At 67.0% G+C, this 18,827-nt stretch overlaps 2 protein-coding genes across 7 annotated transcripts in view; one reads left to right on the top strand and one right to left on the bottom strand.

Annotated features, from left to right (window-relative positions):
- MACROD1 (mono-ADP ribosylhydrolase 1) overlaps positions 1-18,827 on the bottom strand; it is a 112,784-nt gene that overhangs the window by 54,562 nt on the left and 39,395 nt on the right. For 2 of the 6 annotated variants that reach the window (XR_011386650.1, XR_011386652.1), the window contains exon 4: positions 4,035-4,123. The exons of the other annotated variants lie outside the window; for them this stretch is intronic. The gene's annotated coding sequence lies outside the window, so the exon portion shown is untranslated. The remainder of the gene's footprint in view (positions 1-4,034; positions 4,124-18,827) is intronic. 6 annotated transcript variants of the gene reach the window in all.
- FLRT1 (fibronectin leucine rich transmembrane protein 1) overlaps positions 1-18,827 on the top strand; it is a 64,820-nt gene that overhangs the window by 29,246 nt on the left and 16,747 nt on the right. Inside the window, exon 2 of the mRNA XM_051833141.2 lies at positions 17,431-18,305. The gene's annotated coding sequence lies outside the window, so the exon portion shown is untranslated. The remainder of the gene's footprint in view (positions 1-17,430; positions 18,306-18,827) is intronic.

The raw sequence follows: 18,827 nt of genomic DNA, 5'->3' as shown, positions 1-18,827 counted from the left end.
CGCTCCCACGGGTGATGCGCGCGCACAGGCTGTCAGGCGCGCTCGCGGATCGGTGCGCGTTCGCGGATGGACACACCAGGGGTGGGTGCACACAGATGTGCACTTGCTTGCGGTTGGGCACGCGCTCGCGGATGGGCATGGCCTCGGCACCGACGTCTCCCTCTCGTCTCTGCAGGCACCAACTTCCTAGCGCAGCTCTCTGGGGCGCAGGGGGTGTGGGCCCCCCCCCGAGCCCAGCTTGGCCCCTTTTCCCGATGGAGCTGAGGCCGGGGTGGAGCTGCTAGGCCCTTGGGTGTCCCATCACCCACCAGTTCTGCCACTGGGCACTCCACCTGGCCTCTCAGGGCCCCCGCTTGTGTGCTACCTCGATGCCAACAGCACGAGGACCTGGGGCAGTAGTCCTGCCCCAGCGTGCCTACCCAGCAGGTGCTGGCCGCCGGGCTCCCCTTCCTGCCTCTACCCTTGAACCCTCCTCGTGCCCAGCCCCTGCCCGCCCAGATACGGGAAGAGCCGGCGGTGCCCGGTGCCCAGCCCGGAGCCCGCCTCGTTCGGGGCGAGGCGGCTGCAGAATTAGAATATTAAATGCAGCTGTACTGAAACATGGCTTCAATCCAATTACGCCAGGAAACAAGAGGAGCCGCTTAGGCTAATCCGGTTACCCGGCCTCGGAGGGAGGCCCAGGAGGGGAGCTGTCTGGTGGGGGTTGGGCAGGCGCGAGATTGACAGCCCCCTCGGCCCCTCTCCCGGGATGCCCAGGGCAGGGAAGCCGGCCTGCAAGATCATCCTGTATGGATGTACCCAGCGCTGAGCTGCCCAGCGGGCTCCGAGCCGGGAGACGCGGAAGACCCTGTCGGGGCGGCTTGGGAGAGTGGCCCATCAGGGGACAGGGCAGCTGCTGTGGGAGACTGGTCCCGCGGAAGGGACAGCTCAGAACCTCAGAACCCGATGGTACGGGGTGGGGGGGGGGCGAGGATTTGTCCCAAGGCAGAGCTGATATGGGACTGGGTTCCCAGAGCTCAGTGGGCCGTGGTGGGAGGCCAGAGCAAGGAGGGGGCGGCGCTGTCTGTAGCAAGAGCCAGTGCCCGGTGCAGGGCCCAGTCAGAAGGCAAGGCTTGGCCGGCGCTGCGGCTCACTTGGCTAATCCTCCACTTCCGGCGCCGGCACCCCGGGTTCTAGTCCTGGTTGGGGCACCAGTCCTGTCCCGGTTCTCCTCTTCCAGTCCAGCTCTCTGCTGTGGCCCTGGAAGGCAGTGGAGGATGGGCCAAGTGTTTGGGCCCTGCACCCACATGGGAGACCAAGAGGAAGCACCTGGCTCCTGGCTTTGGATCAGCGCAGCGCCGGCCGTAGCGGCCATTTGGGGGGTGAACCAATGGAAAAGGAAGACCTTTCTTTCTGTCTCTCTCTAACTCTGCCTGTCAAAAAAAAAAAAAAAAGGCAAGGCTTGCTGGGGCCGGAGCAGGGGTAGGGGTGGGGGTGGGGGTGGGGGCAGGGCCCTCCCATTTTTTCCCTGGGCTCCCGAGCTGGCGGCACTGGGGGTGCCTCTGGGAATCAGATCTGCCAGGTTCTGTTAAAGGGGAGACGGATGAGGAGCAAGAGACTATAGGAGGGAAGGGGAGAGGGGCCATCGGAGCACGAGCTGCAGGAGGAAGGCGTCGGCCAGGCGTGAGAACCGCGTCCCTGGCAAAGGCACAGCAGGTGCACAGGCCGGGATGGGAGGGACACAGCCTTGGAGGGAGGCGTCTGGGGTGGGGGTATGTGGGATGCACAGAGAGGCAGAAATGGGGCCTGAGAGCCCCTGGAGGAAGGGGCTAGTGGAGTGGGGGGGCTGGGACCAGGCAGGACTGGGCAGTGGTACAGGAGGGAGGGGTGCAGCCCGGGGGGACTGTGGCATGGAGGTGAGGAGGGAGGAGGCGGCACAGCCATCGGGAGGGGTGGGCAGGTGTGAGGGCCGCCTGGGCCCAGGGAAGGGGTTCTTGAGTGAGGCAGTGGCAGGTGAACGCTTGTGTGTGAGCTGAAATGAGGGAAGCGGGGTGGCGCCACGAGGATCCACGTCTCAGCCGTGTGCTTCGTTCCCCGGAGACCTGCAGCCACCGCCTCCCCCTCCACGAGCCCCGGACGATGTTTCTTTAAAAGTGCAGTCTGAATTCATTTTACAAAGCTGAGATCCGCCGCTGTCCCTTGGTGTCCACGGGGGTGGGGTGGGGTGGTGGTGCCAGGACCCCCGTGAACACCAAAACCTGCGGCCGCTCCAGTCGCTCTTGGTGAACGCTGTGGGGTTTGCGTAAGAACCACGCGCGTCGCCCTGCGGTCCTCCCGAGGTTGCTGGGAGCGCCGGGGAGACGGCCAGAGCCTGCCGCCCAGGGACGGAGGACCGGGAAGGAGGGCCCCCGTGCGTGCTCCTACACTCGCGGCTTTTTTCCGACCCCGAGGCTGGCGGCGGCCGCCTGCACGTCACAGAGGAGACAGCCGTCTCCCGGGTGATTCCTGAACGTGTCACAGCCCCCAGAGCAGCCTGAGCTTTGTCACTCGTCAGGCTGGGCCCCAGGTGGACGTGCAGGGGTGACCCTGCCCCCGCCCGGGCCTAGACCGCTGAGACACTCAGAGCAGGAAGCAGGAGGGACCGCGGGGAGGCAGGAGGGACCGCGGGGCGGCAGGAGGCCTCTGCTGGATCCCACGATCGCTCTCAGAGCCGGGCGCTGCCCGGAGACAGCAGAGCGGCCGCAGGGCTCAGAGGTGGAGGGCTTCTTAGGGCCGGGGACAGCGATGGCTTCTGGCAGCCAGGTCTTGGGCTGGGGGGACCCTCCTGACGGCCCATGCCCTGTGGACATCACGGGTGTCGGTGAGGGGACCCTCCTCCCTCTCCCGCCAAGGCTGCCCTTCTTAGCTAAAAGCCGCTCCCCAGGTACCCCTGTCGCCTGGGTACACTCAGGACATCCCAGAGCCTGGCCCTGGAGCCTGCCCTGCCGTGAGCCTCGTGTCCAGGCTGGCAGGGTGACAGCATGGCCAGGACAGGCCCTGGCCTCCCAGAGAGGCCTGCAAGGTCCTGCGAGCACTGACCTAATCCCCCCCAAACCCACGCACACGGGCGTCAGCAGGGCTGGTGCTGGACAGGACGCAGACTGTGTCAGGTATTCAGCTGGTGCGTCCTAAATGCTCCTGTGCTGAACCAAGCAGGAGCCTGTGCCTGCCGGGGTGGGGTGGGGTGGCCACGTCACACCCCCACCCCAAGGCCCTAAGCCGAGTGGGAGCCAGCAGCTGCGCAGGCAGGGGGAAGCTAGGGCCCGGTTGTCCCCAATTCACAGATGGGAAGACTGAGGCCAGGGCGCCCGGGCTGCTGGGCGGCGGGGCAGGGGTCTGGCCGTGCTGTGCACCTGGACTCCCTGAGTCTCTCTGTGCTGTTTCCACCTGTGTGTTCTCACGGGACGTGCAGTTCCCACAGCTGCGTCCACAGAGGGGCCATTCGGGGAGTGGGTGTGGGTTCCCATGTCAGGAGCCCCAGGCTAATGCTGGGTGCCTGGGGGTGGGCTGAGGGCCAGGGCCGGCCTGGGGGCCTCACTGGTGCTGGCCAATAGAACCAAGAACTCACAGCTGATCAAGGGCCAGGGGCTGAAGACGCCACTGCTGGGGGCAGGCACCAGCGGGAGAGTGGGGCTCCCCAGCCCAGAACCCCAGACCCCAGCTCCTCCCTCTACGGGCTCCTGGGCCCCATATGCGGAAGGCGGAGTGCTGGGGCCCCACCCACAGGGCTCCTCGGGTTGCCCACCCCACGCTCTCCCCGTGACCCGCACGTATTTATAGGCTGAGCTTCTGTAAGCTGCCGCGAGACCTGACACCTGGTCAGAGCTGGGCCCGGCTCCCCGCACGGGAGGCTCTTCTCTGAATGTGACTGTGGCGGGGGTCCCGAGGTGCCCTGGGCCCTGACCCCCCCAGGCCAAGGGTGATGGACTGGCTGGGGCTGGCACTGGGTGGGCACGGCATGGGCAGGGGTGCGGGCGGGGGTGCGGCTGCCCCTGCTGGCAGGGGCGCACGTGCACCTGCTCCTCGCTGAGCCGCTCACTCCTTAGCGCTGAGCCCTGGTGCCCCTGTGCCGCCACAAATGTGTTGACTCGTTCATCCCTCCGCCCTGTGAGCACGGGGGAGGATTAGCTCGGACGGACGTGCAAGGGACGGAGCTGAGTCCCCAAGCAGAGTGTAGGCAGGGCAGGGCGGTTGCCGTGGGCTGAGTCGAGGCTCCCAGACCCTAGGGGTCTTGCAGAGGGACCCCTGATTCCTAGGGGGTGACGGAAGGGTCAAAGAAACCACCAAGGGGCATGGAAGGCGCCGAGGGTGCCGACAGCTCTGCCTTGTGGGGGAGGCGCTGGGCAGCCTCTGCTAGGTCCTGCAGTGGCCAGTGCGTGGGTGCCAGGCCCAGGCCTAACACCCACAGGCAGGGCTGAGTGTGTACGTGTGCAGCCCTGGGGAGACGGCGCCTTCCCCAACCCCCAGCCTCCACCCCAGGCCTACGGCAAGGACTCGGCCCCTGGATGGGACGTGGCTCTTTCCCGGCCTGGATCCCCCGCAGTGCCAGGGTGTTGCATGCGTGGGCAAGGGTACACGTGCCAGGGTGCAGGGCAGCGGCCTGCCCCAGCTACACGGAGCCCCCCCACCCCCCAGCACAGACACTAACACAGGGCAGTGGGGTGAGAGCAGGGCTGGGGACCGCCCAGGAAGACACGGGGCGGTGCCTGCAGGGTCGTGCCCCTTGCCTCGGGACCCCCGCTCTGCCCCTCAGCCCGCCAGCCCCAGCCTGTGCAGCCTAAAAACCAGCTCCACAGCCACAGAGGTGATGCCCGGTCCACGGGATTGGAGGGGGCTGTGTGGGCCCAAGGCCCCTCCCCCAGCCACGGAGCCTCTGATGGGGGACCACGTGGCGTCTCACACCGTGTAGTCCTATGGCAGTCCCATTTTACAGATGAGAAAGTTGAGGCTCGCTCGCACCAGGTCCCCCCGCAGGTCGGTGGGATTCAGGCCCTGGTATCTGGCTCTGGGGATGACTGGGGTGAAAGACGGGGCCAGCTACCAGAGGGCAATGGAGAGAGCACAGCTGAGTGGACCCTGGGTGCCCGGGCCAGCCCGGGCCAGCTGCCCCCAGCGGGAGGGGCTCCTCTGGACAGCAGAGAGGCCTCCTGGGCCCGCAGGGAGGGCCCGGCAGCAGCAGTTCCCGCCCCAAAGCTGCGTCTGTCCTGTTCAATTTCAAACTCAAGTGCAAACAAGCCTCAGCGCCCGCCGCTCCCGCCCAAATCAAATTCTCGCTCTGGTTTCTCCGCGGGCGCGGCGGCCTGCCTTCCGGGGAGGGCGGGCGGGGGCTGGCACGGGGCACAGGAGCGGCAGGGAGCAGGCCATTTGTCTAGGGCAGCCGGCTCGGCTGGCCGGGATCTTCCACCCAAATTAAATTTTAACCCAGCTCATACATCTTCCACCGAGTCCCTCCCCTGCCGGGTCCACCACGAGCCGCAGCGGGAGCCGGCACAGGGACAGCCTCGTCCCACTGCCCAGAGTAGCAGGAAACAGGGACGGTGGCCCACAGGCAGGATGGTGGCGGGGCGAGGGGACTCGCAGACCACCGGCCCCCGGGGCTGGCAGAGGGCCCAGTCTGGCTGCTCAGTGTGGTCGGCCCGGGCCCCGGGGCCTGGGCACCGCCGCCAGGCAGGGGCCGTGGGTGGGCTCCGCTGTGGGAAAGCCCCGGGTTCAACTCACAGCTCCTCCCCGTCCCAGCTACACCAGGCTGGGTTCCTTTCCCACTTCTCAGAGCTCAGTTTTCTCAGCTATGCAATGGGAAAGTAGCCCACAGGGACACAGGCAGAAATAACGGAGATGATGTAGACGCCTGGGGCCACAGAGGGGGCTCCGCTCAGGGCCCCCCCAGAAGAGGTGGCTCGGTGCCCCGTCCTGCGCCCTGTGAGTGGCCTCACGCCGCCAGGAGGGGCAGCAGGGTGGCCCTCAGGGGGTTGGGGGGGGGACTGCTCTGCCCCTCCCCGCCCCCACAGGAGCTGTAACAGCTGGGGGTGGCGTGCATGGCACTGGGGCGCCGCACGGGCTTGGCTAGGGGTACACGGAGCAGCCCCGAGGGAGAACGGGCCCAGCAGGTGAGCCCCGAGGTGGGCCAGGTGGGGCTTGGCCAAGGCCCCCACGTGGGGCCACAGGGCGCCTTCCTTCTTTTGCCATCTTATGGGGGGCGGGGGCATAACCCCACTCCTACTGCACCATGCACCTGGGAATCCTGTGCCCGCCCCGGCTCATGGAGCACAGTCTCTGCCGCTGTCACCGCTGGGTCCCAGCCTGTGGGGTGGGGTCTGATGCAGGGAGGGTGGGCCACCTCTGCTCCCTCAGGACCCCTCCCCAGGTTCCTCTGCCCCCGCCTCTGCACCTGCTCCCCCTGCAGCCCCACCTCTGCTGCTCCTGCCCTGGACTGGCGTGTGTCCTCCATCCACATGTGGGGCAGACAGACGCGAGGGAGGGCGTGACGCCCACCATCCGGGGGCCACAGGCTCTCCCCACACACCCCGTGGCCCGGCAGGAGCTGATCGCGACATGGGTGGCTGGCGCGCAGGCCCCTCCCACTCTGCAGCCCGCACGTCCCTGGAGCTGCCACAGTGATCTACACCCCCCAAAGGCGTGTTTGTCCCCGCGGCGGCTGCGGCGCACAATTAACATCCCCACCGGTAAACGGTGCGGGGCCGTATTTCACCCGCACCCACACGTGGCACAACAGCATTAAAATAAATGATGGCGTGGTTACAGAAGGCCCTGGATTTGTGGGCACCTGCGCACGCCCCTGGGACCCAGCACCAACTCCGTGCCCAGAATGGGGTCCTCCGAGGGCCCTGGACGTGAGGTTGCTGCCCGGGAACCGGACTGGCCACCTTCCACCCGTGCCACCCCCTGCCCAGGCTACGGCTCCTACCTGGCCCTGACCACAGCCCAGGCCCTAGAACCAGAGCCCCTCCTTCTCCCTGGGGGTGCACCTGCCCCCTCCCCACCTTCCATCCTGGGAACTAGAAGGGCAGTCCTGTTGGTGGCAGCTCCCCAGTGTCACCACCCCTCGCCGGAGCTCCCAGGCCTGTGCAGCGGGCACAGCTGGTGCGGCATCCCGCCAGCCTCGCTGCCCACCGCTGCCCACCGCCTGCTCCAGGCCCCAGTTCCCTCTCTGTGCTCTCCTGCCAAGCTCTCCGTTCCCTTCGTGATGACCGTGTGACAGCTGTGCCCCACAAGGCCACGCCCCTGCGAGGATCCGTGTGGTCCCCATGGGTTCAGCCGGGACAGAGCCCTTGCTGCGTGGCCGATGGGACAGCTGGAGGCTGTGTTCTCTGCACCGTGGTCGTCCTTTGGCCATTTCCGGGATGGGTGGGGGCCTCTGATGGAGGGGGGTGGGCAAGGGCTCAGCGCCTCATTTCTGGGTGGGGGTGTGGGAGGCAGAGAGGCCTGGCCCGTGTCAGGGAGGGAGTTGGCTGCTTGAGGGAACAGAGAGAGACCAGACCAGGGAGGGTCCTGAGTTGAGGGTCATGGTACGGAAATGCCCCCAGGTGCCTGGGGGGGGGGCCCAGTGCAGGGGGTGCTGCGCCGCACAGCTGGGCCCTTAGCACTGCCCCATCGTGGTGTCCTCTGCCGCCACCTCCTCTGGCTCCGCCCACAGGCACCTGCTACCTCACCCCTCCCCCATTCCAGGCCCCGGGGACTCTGTTACCCAGCAGGTGCTCAGAAAAAAACAAAGCTGGCCACCTGGGGCCTGACTCAGCCTGGGGAGCCTCTCTCTCCGGGCTCAGCTGCCAGGCAGGGCTGGGAGGGGACTGGATTCCTCCCCTGAGAAAGGGGCCCGGACCCCTCCTGCAGGGCTGCCCCGTGCGATGCGAGCAGCTGGCTACACACAGCAGGTGCCCAACCACCAGGGCTGCTGGCCGGGGATGGCCTGCGCAGGCCTGCAGCCCTGTGGCTGGTCTCCCGGGCCTCGGGGCTGACACAGCCTCCTGTCCTGCACCAGCACAGACCCAGGGCCGGGCCGCCCTTCCCGCTGTGTGTCCCAGGACAAGCCACGCCACCTCTCTGGGTCCCAGGTGCCTGGTCCGTGAGATGGGGACGAGAGCGTTCGCGCAGTCACTGAGAGCATGGCCGGAGCTGGTGTGGACGGTCGTGACCTGGGACAGCGCACGGCGTGCTGTGGGCCCTCGGCGGGGGAGGGGGCCTGTTCTGCTGTCACCCGTCCAGGGCCACAGGTGGCAGTGGAGGCAGACCAGAGGCGAAGGGGATGTTCACTGTGTCACGGGAGGGGCGACGAAATAGAAGCCATGACGGGGGCGGGGGGGTGCTGGGCCATCCCGAGCCTAGAACCTTCTAGAACGGGGCAGGGGGCTCATCTCCTGCCTGTCTTCCTACGCTCCAGGCTCTGTGCTCCATTGGCCAGCCCCCGTCCGGAGGGTGCTGGGAAGACCCGGGCAATGGGCGGACGGGTCCACGGGTCACGGGTCCACCGGAAATGGGCCGGGCGGTGCGTCCTGCCCCGGAGCCCAGCAGTCGGCAGTGGTTTATCGCCGCCTCTCCTGGTGGGCAGCAAAGCCACAAATAAGCAAATGCAGGCAGCAGGGCACAATTATTGAACCTGGTGCAGTATTTCCCCAGCTCGTCTCCAGCCCGGGGTTGGCACTGGGTCGATAATAATTTATGACGTGGGCCCGTGGGGGCGAGGAGGGGGGAGGGAGCGCTCGCTCCTGAGCTCACTGGGGCCGCTCCGTGCGCTCACAGGTGGCTGGGCCGGCGGCCACGGGGATGGGACACTCAGATGGAAGGGGGTGCTTTGGGAGGAGGGGGCAGTGGCGGCCACAGGCAGAGCCCAGCATTGCTGCAGGAGAGAGGCGCAGGGCACTGGAGCGCAGGCCTGGCCACGGCCACCAAGCAGACCCTGCTCTCTGTCGGGCAGGGGTGAGTCCAACGGGAGTGGTGCTGGGGCTTGTCTCAGGGGACACCAGGGAAGCAGAGGACGTGGCCCAGTGTGCAGGGCTCGGCCTTGGCAGCAGGCAACTCCCCAGCCACCCTCCCCCCACCCCGGGGGGGTGCGGCATCCTCAGAGCCCCCACGGAGCAGGGTGGACTCGGATTTCATCACCAATGTCGCTGGTTTCATCAGGCCTGGTGTTCCGGCACGGTTCCTGTCGCTACCGCTTCATCCTTCCCTCGGGATGCCAGCTGGGTGTGGGGGGCGGGGCTGTACCACCCTCGGCTCCTGCTCTGGGCCCAGGGGCCACGCGAGGGAGGGGAGCCTCCCAGGCGGCCAGCAGCTCCTACACTCGCACTACAGCCGAGGTGGGCACGCGTGGAAGCCCCCCCCCCAGGCAGGTCCTCAGGGCCGGTGCCAGCACCCCTCCCCCACTGAGAAGGAAACTGACCCCTGCCTTCAAGGGAGCTCCACTCTGCACCAGTGACTCCCGCGCCCCCTCCGGCTGAGGCTCACCTGTTCTCCCCCCGCCCCCACAGCGGGCCACGAGCCCAGCACCCCAGGCAGCCGAGGCCCAGAGCGGTTAAGGGCTCAACCAAGCTCACTCTGCGCCCAGCCGCTCTCGCCCTGACCCTGCTGTCCGGCTGCTCTTCCCTGTGCCTGAGGCCACAAGGAACATGCTGGGGGGGTCACAGAGCCCCTGCCCTCCCTCAATCCCCACGAGACCCCAGGCTCCACGTTCTGCTAAGAGCTGGACTGAACCTAACCTGCAGACAAGGGGGGTGCCCTGGGCTGCCCGCTGTGGGTGCCCCAAAAGCAGCACCCCCAAGCCAGGACCTATTGCACTCCCTGGTGCATTCAAAAGGCCAGCGGGCCCAGGCTGGGGTCACGTGGCGTCCGGGGGGGCTGGCGTCACTGCCTGTCAAGGCCAGCCTCAGCCCGCTCTGCAGGGGGCCCCGAGGAGCACCGACCCCCACCCACCAATGCCTCCTTTTCTTCCTGCCTGGCTCTTAGAAAAAAAGAAAAAATGAACGCGGATGGTTTCATCGCGGGAGAATCAGTATTCCAGGCAGGGCTGGGCATGTGATCCGAATGGAGGCTGCAGCCTCGGAGCTGGAAGGGGAGGGGGAGAGGTGCGGGGCCCGGCGGGCGGCAGCAGGCCTGGCTGTGCCAGGGCCAGGTGGCGGGGCCTGCCCCGACGCCACGGGGACACCGAGGCTGGTGTGGCCGCAGGGCCTGGCGTGCGACTCGGGATAGGAGGAAAGGGACACGCTCATCTCCCCGTCCCCTCTCGGGCCCGGCCGAGCCCACGTGCCTGTGTGCCCGCCGAGCTGGGCCCCAGGAGGCAGAGGCGGACACAGGCCTGCTGGCCGGCACACAGCAGCCTCACGGGGACTGGTTCAGGGCGTGTGTGGACGCTTCACAGGTGTCGCCACAGCCTCACGAGCAGACAGCTTTCAACTTTGCCCCAGGACTCCCCAGGGCCTCCAATGCGCCGCTGCGCCCCGGGGGGCCTGCAGGGGGTGCCCGCGCAGCCTCCCGTCCCGACAGAGACCTTTTGGTCCGCGCTCGCGCAGGAAGGGCGCGGAGCTCAGGGGTGGACCCGCCGCGTGACCTTGGGCAGGCTCCCGGAACACCTATGCTCCCTCAGGTGGAAAATTAAAACGGCGACAACAGTGCCTGTAGGCTCGGCGAGCTGGCGGAGGACTAGTGCCCGCCATGGACACCACCCACCGGGCGCCCCCCCCCCCCCCGCTGCCAGGGTCATCATCTTCATCCACCGCTCAGTGCTGGGGGGTGGGGCTGCCTCGGACGCTGTCCCTGCCCTTCCCAGCTCGCAGCCCAGGGGTGGAAGAGACAATTCCAGTCCAGGTAGGGAGGGCGAGGAGGGGGCACCACCTGGCTTGGGCTCCATCTTGCCTCCCCCTCTAAATCTCCCTCCCCTCCCCCAGGGCTTCCCTCCTGGTCCCTCCAGATCTCAGCCGGCTCCTCCTCTGGGTCGCAATACCCCGGACAGGGGCCTGCCCTGCTCCCTGTGCCGGCTCCACAGTCCCATCCCCCGTGGTCATGGTCAAGAGCACCCTGTCTTGTCCTGCTCTGGACTGTGACCCCGTGAGCTGTGGATCCAGAACTGAACAGGGTTCCTGTTTGGCGACACCAGGGTGGAAGCAGGCAGTCTCCTCCTTTAACGCCGCCTGTCCAGCAGGAACTGCTGGGTCTGGGGCTGTCAGCCACCTTGCTCTGCAGGGGCCAGAGAAGGCTGGCTGAGACAGGGCAGGCTGCCCGGGAGCCCAAGGAACCAGAGCAAAGCGGCTGGGGAGCAGCCAGGGAGGGCTTCCTGGAGGAGGAGGCAGTGGTCGGAGGCTGCAGGCTCCGGGAGAAGGGACGTTTTGAGTCACTCGGGCCTGCCTGTGTGTGGCCACAGGACCTGCCCTCACGGGGCAGACTTCAGAAGCTGACCGTGCAGGTGCAGAGAGAAGGGAGGTTGAGTGCAGGGGCCGGCCCTGGCTGCCGGCTCGGATTCAGAAAGGCCCCCTACAGCTGAGCTGTCCTTGGTCATCCCGGGGCTCACAGGTGGATGGAGGCCACTCCAGGTCAGCCAAACGGCCCCCGCGCCCAGGCCTGCAGCTGCCAGGCGGGGCCCTAGGTGCCCCAGCAGTGGAGGTACCAGGGCCTCGGCAGCCACAGCTTCAAAGAGCTTTGTTATTAACAAAAGCGCGCGGCAAATCCTTCCTCTCCTCCGTCTCTCCGTAAGGTGGGCACAATGAGAGGGCGGGCGCCCGAGAGCCGGGGGTGGGGGGCGTCCCACCCTGGCATGAGGATGGGCTCGCCGCCTGTGTTTATTTAAGATCATCTCTCTCTTATCCTCTTCCTCCCAACTCAGCTGGTTTCTCAGGCTGCACCTGAAGTCCTTTTGAAGTGTTACAACCATTTTCTCCTCTTTCAATTAACAACAAGAAAAGGAAGCTAATAGCATCCTGAGCCACTCGCTGTAAATATTAACAAAGTCTGGTCGCCTGGCCCGAGCAGGGGGCTGCTCTTGGCCAGGCAGCGTGTTTACGGGAAGGGGGGTAGTTGATTTCCAACACTGAGGCGAAAATCTCTTGGCACAGGCTTCTGTGGTGCAGGGAATCGGAGAGCTGGGGACCGGAGGCGGGCAGGGTGGGAGGGACGGGCAGCTGTGAGGCTGTGGGTGGACTCTGGAAGGAAATACTGCCTCCAGCCACGCCTGGGTAATCCGGAGGCTGGCAGGTGCGTGGCCAGGAATCCCCTGCTTGTGGCTTTGAATGTGTCAGTGGCCAAGGTCTGAGCAGGAGGACTGGCTTTCTGGACACAGTGGCTGGAGGAGGGCAGCGCTGAGGGTCCCCAGGGCACACACTGGACCCCCTGACCCCAGCAGTGGCACAGAGGCCCTGAGAATGGAGGATCAGGAGACAGCACCAGCATGGCAGAACCTGAGGCTGGGAGGGGTGGGAGGAGGGGCAGCCCAGGAGGGAGCTGACGCCCCTCAAACAGAGCCTGGGTTCCCCGACAGCTCCTCCATCATCTCCTTGGGTTGGGGGGGGGCCTCTGGCTGTGACCTGCCCCACCCCCGCTGCTACCACCAGGGGTTCATGAGCTTGCAAGACAGATCATGCTATGGCCACCCAACTCTTGCTTCACACACCTGCAGCTACTGCACACAGACCACGTAAGCCCCACCTCACAGTCAGGGTTAGGGGTCGCACAGCTGAGACCCCTGCACCCCCAGGCATGGAGTCCCTGTGCAGCAAAGCCTGAGGTGGGGGGCAAGCAGGGGCCAGAGAGCCGCCCAGCAGGCCGCAGCTGCCACCCCGCCCCCTCTTCTGCGCTTGGCGTCACTGAGGGCAAAGGGCCAGGCCTGGGGAGGGCGCTGGTGTCCCCACCCCTCCTAAAGGCACAGCCACCTGCGGCCTCCCTCCCCGGAGGCCAGGGACGGCTGCTGTCCCTCAGGAGCCCAGCTGGGCACCCACTGCCCCCTCGCCGCCCTCCCTGGCACCTACTCGTGCAGCTCCACGGGCACCGGCAGCCTCTCCGCCTGCCCTTGATCAGAGATTTCAAAGGTACAAGAGCCCTCGAGGCAGACGAGGTCTCTTCAGGCACCTGCCCGCTGCTGTCCACCTTGGACAGCACGTGCTTGGGGACCACGGTGCCCACTTGGCAGCCGCTGTGCCGGAGGGGGGCGGTGCCGTCACACTCGGGAGCGCGCCTTCCCTCGGGCACCAGGAACCTGGGGGAGCCAGGCCTCCCAGGCCCCGAGATGGGCTGGGTTGGGGCTGGCCGGCGGCAGGTGGCGGCCAGCCAGTTCACTTCTGGCCCTAACTCTGCCAAGTGAAAGTAGGGAAGCAAGGGACGCCAAAGAACTTTCCACTGAGAGTGACGCCGGGGGCCCCGGGAGCTGTGGATGTCCCTCCCCCAGGCACAGCCTGCCTCGGTTTCCCCGGCTCTGCAGCCGCCCCCACACTGGCTGCCACACCCAACCCCGAGACTCTGAGTCCTGATGCTAAATTAGAGTGGAGGCAGGGAGGGTTCACACCCTGCTCTCTCGCCTCTGCCCGTTCTCACCCCGCCCCCGCCACTCCAGAGCTGAGCCCGGCCCTACGAGTGAGAAGGGGGCAGGGCGGCCGTCCTTGCTGGGGAGAGCAGAGGGGTGGCCTCCCCAGGCCTTCCTGCTGCCGCTGCCGGGGCCCTGGGATGCCGGCGGGCCCTGCACGGTGCCTCCCGAGACCCCCTGCAGCAAGCTGGGTGTGGGAAGCAGAGCCCACCTGCCACGGCGCCTCGCTGCCCCTCTCTGAACCCTGGCACAGCGGCCAGGGTGCCCCTCCTACATCACAGGTCCCATCAGGACTCTCCCTGCCGGGCGCCCTCCGCGCAGACACCAGGCCCCTGGACACAGCCCTGGGAGGTCCCTGGGGCCGGGCCTCCATCCTCGACTAAAGGTCAGGTCCCCTCATCCGCAAACCCGGCTCCCTGCACCAAGCCCTCGCCCACGCTGTTCCCTCGGCCTCCGACGCTCTTCCTGCCCCACTCCCCGCCGTGCCGGCCCAGTTCCAGGCGCAGTCCCCGCCCCTGAGCGGACACGCTCGCCCTGCCCCGGCCCCCGCTGCCCGCTGCGGGAGAGGGAATGGGACAGTGGCAGGCCCCAGGTCTCCGTGATGCGGGGAGAAAGAGACAGGCCCCGCGGACGTCTGTCCTGCTGGGATGAAATCAGAATAAACTGCCCGTCTGAATCACAGAGCGCCTTTCATCCACACGGGTCAGGCAGGGCACGGACCGCAGCCGGGAAGTCCAAAGGGAAGGCAGGCTCCGGCTCTCCCGCCTCGCGCCGGCTCTGACCGCTGGGGCCATCGCAACTCTGCCCCCTTTGCCACAGGGCAGCTCTGCCCGGGGAGGGGCGGCGTGTGGTTCATTTCAAATGCCAGTCGGCGAAGTCACTGTCCACACAGCCCACGCGGGACCCGGCGGCTCTGATCGGTGACGTGCACATGAAACCCGGCCCTAGAGGCCAGAGGCGGGAGCGAAATGGCAGGGCTGATGGCTGATACCAGAATTTAAGGGGGGAGTGGTCTTTAAGGCGGCTGTGGACAGTGAAGCTGAGGGCCGTTCCGACTGTGGGGGAGCCCTGAGAGGCAAAGGTGGGTACGTGGGGAGACAGACGGTGGTCGAGGGGGAAAGCCCATGGACTGGGAGCCTGGGGGACCCCAAACACACAGCATGGTGTCATCTTCCCCAGGAAGCCCCCTGCAGCCCGCCCTCAACTCCAGGCTGGGCAAGGCTGGGTTCTCCACCCGCCAAGTGCCCTTTGTGTGCTGTGACGAACAAGGGCCACCCCGCTGGGCGGGACGCGGACTCCTGGAAGGACTCTGGGGGCTCCTCTGTGGGTCCTGAGTCTTACAGCGCCTGGAGCCTGGCAGGACTCAGCGCGGAGCAAGGATGGATGGCTACGCGGGGAGAGGGGAAGAAGGTGGGGAGAGAGGGGAGGTGGAGGGAGGGAGGGGGAAATGGATGCAGAGATGGACAGACGGGCGGGTGGGTGGACGGTGGACAGAGAGGGATGGGTGTGGCTTGGACAAAGGATGAATGGAGAGATGGAGGGGGGAGGAGGGGACGTGCGAGGGCCTCGGGAGGAACCCAGGATGGGCGGGCTCAGTACAGCGAGGAAGGGAACCAGCCGGGGTTTGAGGCCTTGGCCACGTCCCTGCTTCTCCCCAGGGGCCCTGGCTTGCCAGTCACGCTGCGTCGTCCCAGGCTCAGGGAGGCGGCAAAGCAGAATTCACCGGCGAGGATACAGCGCGCCGTCGCGTGGCTGCTGGCGGGCAGGCGGGCAGGCGGGCAGGCGGGCAGGCGGGTAGGTAGCCGGCCCGGCCGCGGAGGCCGTGCGGGGCTGCCTCTCACCACGGCTGCGAGGCCGTCGATCGCAAAGGTGCAACTGCGTGAGCGTCTCAGAGCGCCTCCAAATGGAAGCGTTTTCCTGTGCTGACTCGAAAAATGCTGTCTTCGTGCCTGGCTGCAGAGACCAGGCCCGGAGCCTGGGGGAGCGGGGCTGGCCCAGGCCAGGGGGCGCCCGGCCACCGAGACCCCCCCCCCCCACAGATAGCCTAACTTGGCTGACCAAGCAGAAAGCGGGAACACAGCCACACCTCTTAGCGGTGCGGGCTCCGCTGTCACGAGGGCCCACGCGCGGGCACCAGGTGCTCGCCAGCGCACGGCTGTGTGTTCACTCCCAACCACTGCCAGCCAGGCTCGCCACAAACACCTGCCCGCAGCCCAGATGCCCTCACCCAAGGGTCCCATGGCCAGGCTTCCCAGGAGCCACGCAGCACCCGGGGAAGGTGGGGGTGGGGTCGCAGGGAAGGTGGCCCAGGGTGCACACAGCTGGACCGGCACCAAGAACCTTGGTTCTCTGAAGGAGGAAGCCGAGTGCAGAGCTCACGGGGGTGCACTTATTAAGCGCCTACCCTGTGCAGCATCACATGTTCTCTGGAAGCTGGGGAGATCACTCCTTTCACGATATGACGCCACTGTTGTCACGGTCCCAGTGACCAGGCACAGGCGGGGGGGTGGGGGAAGGGGGCACTGGCACAGCCGGCTCAGAGCCTTGAGAGACCTGTGGGGAGGCAGCAGGGCTGGGGGGGCCGCACAGGGGCCCAGGGGACCCCCTGTCTGGATGTGAGTGTCGTGGGAGGGGCCTGAGGCACCCGGGAGCCCGCCCCCCCCCCCCCACCACTCAGTTCCCAAAGCAGAACTCGGCTGGCTTCTGTCACAGGGAAACGCGGCCGTGCCTGGCTGGGTCACAGCCACCACCCCCTCTGCCGTATAAAACAGTTTCCTCGCCCCAGCCGGGCAGGCGGATGACCTCATTGGATCCTCTCCACCTCTCGCCTTCATAGAGAAATTACAATTTATAATTGGATGAAATCACGCGCGTGGTAATAGCGAGGGCTCGTGCTGGAGCCAGCCGCTCTCACCCCCCCCCCCCGCACAGGGGCTCCGCCCTCGTCCCCACCCCGCCCCTGCCCAGGCCTGCCCCGGCCCTGTTCCCTCCTCCTCACCCCCAGAAGGCCCCCACTTGGCCACACCAACCCATCCATCCGCCTGGCTGCCCGCCCCTGGCCTGCGAGCACTTCCTCTGGCGTGGGTTTTCTGCCAGGCTGGGGCCCCGGGGGGAGCCGCCCCCAGCCTGGGTGCCGGGCTGATTGAGACGCAACGCGCACCCCACATCTTCTCATTGTCATTGTGCTGCGGCCCCAGAGCAGCCACCTTCGGCCCTACAAAGAGAAGTGCCCGGATGCAGCCGAGCCCATCTGGATCTCAGATGTGTAATGAAAGCCCGCTTCCAAAGAGGGGCTCCCGCAGGGGGAGTAGGGACGGCGGGGCTCCGCGGGCCTTCCACCACGGCGGCATGCACGCTAATGAGAGGCTGCGCTCGCTTTCCCGCCTGGGCAACAGCCCGCCCCGCCCCCAGGTCTCGGACCCCGGCCTCACCAGGGTGTGGGCTGCAGGAGGGAGGCCAGGGACACGAGACATGACTCCCCCCAGGGTCCCTGATGATCCTGCTTCCCCCACGCTGGGAAAGGCAGCGTCTCTCTGGAAGCCCGGGCCTCCGCGGCCCAGTTGGAGCCTTTGAATGACATTTAACAAGAGGAGCAGGTGCTGGGGGCACAGCGCCAGCTCTGGGTTGGGCAGGCAGCCCCGCAGGGCCAGGAGCGCTCAAAACTTCATTTTTCTCTTCCCGGTCCCGCCAGCCCCAGCCAAGGAAGGCAGGTAGCTAAGCTGCAAGGAAGGCTACTCGCCGTGGCCAGCTGTTACCCGGACCAGAGGGGGAGTCAGCCCGGGCCGCCGTGGGCCTAGGGTCTGATGGGATGGGGGGGTGGGGAAGGAGGCTGCGCTAGTCCCCACGCGGCTTCTAATTTCCTCCCGCTTAACCACCTGTGTTGTTTTCGGCAGGAGCTGGTGAAGAAGCGGACGGACGGACAGACAGACAGACGGGGCGAAGCGGGAGGAGCCGGCCTCCCTCCCCTGTGCCAGCCTTCCCTGCACCGGGAGCAGCCAAGCAGGACGGAGCCCCTCCCCCCCCCCCCACGGCGGCAGCTCCCCGAGGCAGGACATGCGGACTGTGAGAGCTCAGCGGCGCGTGTCAGCTGCGCCAGCCCCGCCGTGAACGTCTGAACTCCGCGGCGGGGGGTAATGGGCCCCCGCCTTCCCCCCGGGACACAGGCTGAGTGGCAGGAATACCGATTCTGTGGAGCCGGGGCCCCTCCCTGCGCTGTCACGCAAGAGCGCGCTCCGCACCGAGCCCATTCTGCCAAGTGACTTAAAGGGATTAAAAAGAAAGAAAGAAAGAAAAAGAACAAAACCCCTTGGTAAAGAAAAAAAGGTGGGGGCAAGCGGCACACAGAGGCCCTGCCGCCCACAGGTGAACCAGGGCCGTGGACGTAGCAAGCAGCAAGAGGCCACCCTCCTGGGGATGGGTGCCAGGCCGTAGGGCATGCCTGGGGTGCAGAGGGTCGCAACAGCCTCAGGCCACGGAGGGCGCCCCTGGGCGCCCAGCCCCCACGCCCCTCGCTCCCCAGGGAGAAGCCGGCAGCCCCCGCGGCCCAGGCCACCGAGGATGCTACTTGGATCCCACAGCCTCGCTTGAACCCAGGAGCCCACGCCCCAAGGTGTTGCCCGTGCTGCCCCGTGCCCCAGGCCTGCGGTCTGCGGCCAGTGGCGGGCGGCCCCCAGGGCCCGGGGGCCACGAATGTGACTCAGGCAAGGCCTGGGCCCACCGCATCCACAGAGGCCGGCGGAGCAGCAACCCCGGGGCTGCGGCAGCAGAGGTAAGGCGGGGGCAGGGGGAGGGCACGGATGGGGGAGGGGAATCGGGCCTGTGCCTGGGCAGCTGTAGCCAGTCCCTTCCCCAGGGGTGGTGCAGCTCGCTCGCCCCGCGCAACACGTGGTTCCCGCTGGCTGGGGCCAGGATCCTTTGCTGCTGATGGCCCGCGCGTTGCTCGATCTAGGCCAATGGAGACGCCAGGCTTAGGGGGGAGCGGGGTGCCTCATTTGGAGTCCCTCTCCGCCAGCAGCGCAGGGCTACTAGTTCTGCCGGAAGTGGGCAGCAGTGAGATCCAGACCATAGGCCACAGCACCTGCGGCTGCGCAGCTGGAGGGGTCCACAGTCCACAAGCCCCTGCTGGACAGTGGGCCTGGGCGACGCAAAGCATCCACCCACGGCCTGCTCCTGCTTCTTCGTTGGCCCAGAGAGGGCAGTGGGGCCCCAAGGTCACACAGCAGGCAGTGCGGGATCTGGCCAGGGCTGAGTGGGCTGGGCCTGCCAGGCCTGAGAGGCGTGGCCTGCCAGG

The sequence above is a fragment of the Oryctolagus cuniculus genome, chromosome 1 (assembly GCF_964237555.1).
Source record: "Oryctolagus cuniculus chromosome 1, mOryCun1.1, whole genome shotgun sequence".
Taxonomy (NCBI): Eukaryota; Metazoa; Chordata; class Mammalia; order Lagomorpha; family Leporidae; genus Oryctolagus; species Oryctolagus cuniculus.
The sequence above is the reverse complement of the archived record's forward strand: the minus strand, read 5'-3'. Positions and strand labels throughout refer to the sequence as shown.